This window comes from Heloderma suspectum, chromosome 17 (assembly GCF_057233095.1).
Source record: "Heloderma suspectum isolate Gila_16-S chromosome 17, 16-S_ref, whole genome shotgun sequence".
Classification (NCBI taxonomy): domain Eukaryota; kingdom Metazoa; phylum Chordata; class Lepidosauria; order Squamata; family Helodermatidae; genus Heloderma; species Heloderma suspectum.
This window is the reverse complement of record NC_139474.1, coordinates 7860317-7867148: the sequence shown is the minus strand read 5'-3', so window position 1 is coordinate 7867148 and position 6832 is coordinate 7860317.

Sequence of the window (6832 nt, the reverse complement as noted above, 5' to 3'; positions counted from 1 at the left end):
TGTGAAAACTTTGCTTCCTCTCACTCTGAGGTGGAAAACCTGTAGATTTTCAGCTGAGACTGAAAGAGGATAAAGTCCTTACCCTTATATTCTCGCATTGTCCTTCTAACCAGCAAGCCGATCCATAGTATGGATAATATCACAGCACGCACACTGGTGGCTGGGAGGACTGGGGTGGGGTGGGGGGTGGAAGCTAACCACAAAGACAAATGGGCTAATTACGGCCCATGATTGTAGTGATACATTCCCAACTGTGGTCATCAACCCGACAGGGGGGAGGAGAGAAACACAAGTTTCCATTGCATCTTCAAAGGGCAAGTCTGAGTTGCTATAGAAATGCAAAGATATTCAGAGAGATAGAGAGAGAGAGAGAGAGAGAGAGGCAGGGGGAAACACGTGCCTCTCAGCCTTCGCTTAACTTGACTTGGGAAGGACTACATATTACCTAGAAGTAAAAGGTGGTAGAATGCTGGACCCTTCCGTTGCAGACCGCAGAGGAGGGCTTCATTGCGGCTGTGATATTGGCCATGACAGCTGAAGGGAACTAGTAACATGGTCCAGGAACGGGAACCCAGAGAGAGTGACACCTCTATGCACAGTGGCTCGAAGGTAGGGATGTACGAAAGTCACTTACCTTTCCACGGATTATGTTGATGGTGGGGGGGGGAGGCATTCCGTCCCTCCCCCCGGAATCCTCGACGGGGGGAGAGGCAATCCGTTCCTCCCCCCCGGAATCCTCCGCAGCCGGCTGTGCTCCGCGGCAGCTCCGCAGAGCAGCCGGCCAGGCCCAGCCAGGCCAGAGCCGTCTGCAGCCGGATTTCCGGCCGCGGAGGGCTCTGGGGAAAAACAAACAAACAAACCCGCCATTTGCGTTCCTTATTTTTGCCGTCTTAACCTACGTAAATATTTACGTAGACTATGACGGCGAAAATAAAGGGGAACACAAATAGCGTAGCGGGCGCTATTTGCGTCCCTTTTTGATTCGCCGTTTTAGCCTATGTAAATATTTACGTAGGCTAAAACGGTGAATGAAAAAGGGATGCAAATAGCGCCCGCTACGCTATTTGCGTTCCCCTTTATTTTCGCCGTCATAGTCTACGTAAATATTTACGTAGATTAACACGGCCAAAAATAAGGAACGCAAATGGCGGCGGCCATAGCCGCCGCCATTTGCATACGCGGTTTTTTTTGTTTGTTTTTTAACCCAGCCATGATAGGGTACGTAAATCTTTATGTAGCCTATCACGTCGTTTTTTGTTTTGTTTTTTTAACCCAGCCATGAGAGGCTACGTAAATCTTTACATAGCCTATCACGTCGTTTTTTGTTTTTTGTTTTTTTTACAAGATGAATGGCGGTGGCGGCAGCCGGTCAGAAGACCAGCCGCCGCCGCAGCCGCCGCCGCAGCTGCCGCCGCAGCCGCCGCCGCAGCCGCCGCTGCCGCCGCTGCCCGGAAGATCCGCCCCTGGTAAGTCTCATCCCAGGGGGGATCCACGGGGGGGTGGGGGGGCAGGCCATTCCCCCACAGATTTCGGGGGGCTGAATGCACTGGCATTCGGCCTCACCGAGATCTGTGGTGGAATTCTCTGACATCCCTACTCGAAGGAGGCACCAAAACCAGACCCTGCTCCTTCTGAACAAGGCTCAACTGCCTCAGACCCCATATCCCATCCACATGATCCCAAAGGGGCTCCACTGCCCTCTGACTCTGAGAAGACCTCCGACTCTACTAGCGATATATGAAAACTCCATTTCTGTTCGCAAATCATGCGAACACGTCCCCTTTGCAACCCTGAACACCAGCGTGAGCGGGAGGAAATGTTCGCAACTCCCCACATGTGCATTCGTCTTTGAAAACTGTGCATTTTTGCAAAAAAAATGTGCATTTTCACACTATAGAGAAAAAGTGTGGATTTGGTTGTGCCCTTCTAAAAAATGTACATCTTCCCCATTCAATATGCAGACTGTTCCCCATTCTAACAAAAATGGTGGGGGGGGAGTGCAATCGAACACTGGAAATGCAGTGAGGCAAGCTGAAGGTGGTGTTTGGGAATCTCAGCCAACATGGAAATCACAAAAACCTAGACTTCTCTCGAACAAGGAGACCCTGTGGAGTAGCCTGCGACTAACCTCTCACTCCTCCAACTGTCCCTCACCAGGAGAAGCCAGTGCCTACAGGGAAAGGTCATTGGCCCTGTCACGGCCAGATTCAGCACCTGAGAGGGTGGAGTTCCCAGAAAGACTCTCCGAACCAGTCTATGAAACCTTGCCAGTTGTTCCCAGTCAAGTGGTTGTACTTTGGCTCCAGGATTGCTGTCTCTGGTCCTCAAATCAATCAACTCAAGTGATCCACGTCCTTTTCCTATGTTTTACCTCCTCACCTGATGTGCTGCCCACAGCACATGAGCATGACTTCTGCACATTCAAAAGCAGTCATGATAGTGAAGTATGCCAGATGATGGGGATGTGCCATGGGAGAAGGCTCTACTTCTTGGGGGTGTCCTGGGGGTTTCCACCTGGGCACTGTTATAAACAGGATGTTTCCTGGAGTCAGTCAACTGGCTTTTGGAAGAGAGATCTCTTAGTGTCAGTTAGCCACAGAACCAAAATAAAAACTCCATGTTTAGAGGCAGTGTGCACCAAAATATCCGGTGTTGGGACAGCCACAGGAGAAAGCCGTTGCCCTCAAACCATGATTGTGGGATTCCCAAGAGCAACTGGCTGACCACTGTTGGAAACGGGGGGAAAGTTTGACATCTGGTCTGATTCAGCAGAGCTCTTCTTAAGTTCTTATGCGGGAAGCCGTATTTTTTTCTTTTCCTCCATGGAAGCACACACACACACAGCGTCTCTCTAACACAGGAGACTATCAGAGGAGGGAGAAAGGTGCTAGCCCAGCAGGTTCCCTGTCACGCTAGCTTTCTACTTGTAGGGAATGGTCAAATATGTGGTTAGATTTCCCTGCCAGTGTTACCTACAGTCCTATGAAGAAAATGTATCCGGGCCCGGGGCTTTTTTTTCAGAGCAGGAATAGTGACATCTGCTGGAGCACTATACTAGTCCACAGATCTCCCTTGCTCTGGAATGTAATCGACAGAATACCAGACACCTTTCAGAGCAGGAATGGTGCCAGGCAGAGCACTATGGTAATTGACAGACCCCCAGTTGCTCTGAAACATGAATGAAGTGATAATGAGGCTTTCAAGTTTTATTGTTGTTGCTGACAGATTAGCATAGGGCAGGAGTGCCGAACCTCAGGCTCGCAGGCCAAATCCAACCCCCCCCCCGGTCCCAATCTAGCCCTCTGAGGTTCCCCTGAAGGCCATGCACCTTCCCATGCCCCCACCCAATTTCCCTAGCCACTGATTATTTTGTGGTTTCCCAGGTTCTGTGCAGTTTTTCCCCCATTCCAAAAAGCTGAAATGCCTCTCCAAGGCTTAGTTCCTGGCATAACAAGGTTTAAGCTAAAATAAGCTGGTGTTTTTGGCCCCGTCCCTTTGCCTTTGGCCCCAACCCTTTGGTCTTTTGCCCCACCCACTGGAATGCAGCCCCCGAGAGTTTCTTCAATATGGAATTCAGCCCTTGAGGAAAACAAACAGAGGCTGGCTGGCTACATCTTTCTGTTTCTTGGGCAGAGTTCCTACTTCATGCCAGCAATCTTCCTTTGCAAGAACCGTTGCATTTCTAACTAAAAGCTAAAGTTGCCTTTCAGCCAGTGGGAGATCTTCGGTTAAAGTGAGATGTGCTTTACACGTAGAAGCACCACTGAGCTCAGTGGAGTTTATCCCCAGAAAACTATGCACAGGGTTTCGGTCATGATGATTGCAATATTTTGAGCATCATGTTATGTGCTGCTGCTCTTTGGAGGGGGGAGGGAGAGGGGGAGGGAGAGCGAGGGGGGAGAGGGAGAAGGAGAAGGAGACAGGGAGGGAGAAAGGGGGAGAGAGAAGGGGAGAGAGGGGGAGGGGGAGGAGATGGAGAGGGAGGGAGGGAGAAAGGGGAGAGAGAAGGGAAAAGAGAAGGGGAGGGGAGGGGGAGGGAGCAGGAGAGCAAGAGGGGGGAGAGGGAGAAGGAGATGGGGAGGGAGGGAGAGGGAGGGAGAAAGGGGGAGAGAGAAGGGAAAAGAGAAGGGGAGAGAGGGAAGGGGGAGGGAGGGCAAGAGGGGGGAGAAGGAGAAGGAGAAAGAGATGGGGAGGGAGGGAGGAAGGGGGAGAGAGAAGAGGAGAGAGAAGGGGAGAGAGGGAGAGGGAGGGGGCAGGGGAGGGGTGGGGGAGAGGGGGAGGGGAGAGGGGGAGAGAGAAGGGGAGAGGGAGAGGGGGAGTGGAGAAGGGGAGTGGAGAAGGGGAGAGAGGAAGGGGCAGGGGAGAGGGGGGGAGAGGGGGTAGGGGAGAGAGAAGGGGAGAGGGAGAGGGAGAGGGAGGGGGCAGGGGAGGGGAGGGGAGGGGAGGGGAAGTGGAGAGAGGGAGAGATGAGCTCCTGCGTTTCAAAATGTACCACTGCACCACTGATGCGAAATGTCCCTGCACCGCACACACATCTGTGCAGAACGCACCACCTTGTTGCTGGTAGTAGCTTTTGGTCACAAACTGCGCCCAGGTTCGGGGGCTCCTGGCGGCCTCATCTGGGTAGGGGAGGGCGGCTCAGGCACCTTACGAGCAGAGGCTGGGAACTGCCGCGGCGGAGCTGGTGATGGCAGCACGGATGCGCGGAGGCCTGGAAGCGGGGCTCGTTCTTGCCTCGTATCGACAGGGGATGGGAAGCAAGGCAGGGGGCGGCCCCAGATTTCCCAGGCCTTCGGGCGAAGGGAGCTCGCGGGGAGCGCCTCTGCCTGACCAATGGCTCCACAGTGCCATCCAGTGGCCACTGCGCACCGCAGACCGGGCACTTGGCCGAAGCTTGGGAGGTGGCCGGTGGAAGCTGGTGGCCCCGATTCTGGTGGGGCTGTGATTCTGTCCTGGGTTTCAATCAGGACCAGGCAGACCGTGAAAGGAGCTATCCAAGGAGCTGAACCCCACCCCCCAAACAGGTTTATTTTGGCAAAATTAAGCATTTGCTAAACATGGCCAAAATAGGAAGCCACACACACACACACAAATGGTTTTCCCAGATGTTTACAGACCCCTATCCTGGGAAACCGAGTTCCCCTTTTTCCATTTTAGCACATCCCTTTTAGCACCAGAGACTTTGAAATTCAGCTCTGCCTTTAAGATCCTTTTTTTAAAAAGGCAAAGGAAAAAAAGAAACCCAAATTACACTTGTTTGCATCACAAAAGCAAATGGTGTAATTAGCACACACCTGGCTTGGAACTGTACAGAAGAACATGCAAAATTGCCTAGTGCAGATAGGACCAAGGATCCACCAAGCGCAACATTCTGTTTGGGTTCTAGTCCCCACTGGGCCATGAAGCTCACCGGGGGACTCTGGGCCAGTCCCTGACTCTCAGCCTAACCTACCTCACAGGATTGTTGTGAGGATAAAATGGAGAGGAGGGGGGAAGATCCTGTCTGCTGCCTTGAGTTCCTTGCAAGAGGAAAAAAGCAGGATATACCTGTAATTATAAATACAAAAATAAAGAAATTGCCCTCCCCAGCTGTCCACCCCCCTCTCCCACCCAGCATTTTGCATGCCTAAGCACAGAAAAGTTCAATTCATCTATCGTGCTAATGATTGACAGCTGTCTATAGCAGTGATGCCAGGAATGAACAAAGATGTCCTTTTTCTTAACACCCAGTGACTTGGCATTCCCAGCAGGCTGAATTTTGGATGGGCTTTGATCTTAATTTGATTGCCATGCTGCAGCATTAGGACAAAAGAGCTCATGGACTCTTGCTTACTCGTAACAGGATGTCATTCTACGGTACAGCAGAGATTTCCCTGCTGGAGAAAGAGAAAGCAAAAATAAGATGGGTTGAGATAGGTCATGATTTCTTAAAAAAAAAAAAAAAGAGGTAAATCAGCAGGAATCAATAATTTAATCCATTCCAAACAGGTTGGTACATCCCGTGAGTAATCCGTCTTAATAGTCGCTTGTGGAGATGATAAGTGGTGAATAATTTAGCATGCACGCACAGACAACACGCGCACACACACACGCACGCACAGACACTTTCCTGCTGTAATTAAGGAATGCGAAACTTCGTTTGTTATACAAAATTATTGCTGAATAATTCAGATCCTTGGTAATTACTAAATGGCGCAGGAATTCGCCAGCAGAAAAGGCGCCCCTCCGGAGGCGGTGTCTGTGAGGGATTTGCAATCGAGCCAATTACCTCTGAACCAGGGTGTGTGATTTAAACCCACATCAAGCCAACCTGGGGATTTGGGGATGTCTCTAATTTCATTTTATTTTTAAAGATATTGCATCGACTTATTTCACACTACCACGTGACAGCAAAATACACTTTTGCTAAGGGCTGGTGCGCTGTGTGTGACCGAAGCCATGGATGTCAGACATCAAAGATAAAAGGGGCAAGGATTCCCAATCTTGTGCTAGGCACTGGAGGAATTAAGGCTGCAATCCTGGGCACACTTTCCTGGGAGTAAGCCTCATTGAACACTGTGCTGCATGAGCTGCTGGATGGGTTGCGACCACCCGGCGAGCATCATGCAGCCTCCCGCATCCTTGCCGAGCCACCATTTTGCGGGAAAACGGCGGCTCATCCTTGTTCGTAAACGTCTGTAATCTTGTGTAAACAGCCCCTTTACGGCTGCCATTTGCACAAAGGGACATTTACGGACAAGGACAAGCCACCATTTTCTCGCAAAATGGCAGCAGGCAAGGAGGCGGGAGGCTGCGCGCTTGCCCGGCTCCGTGCGCTGCTGGGTCCATCTGC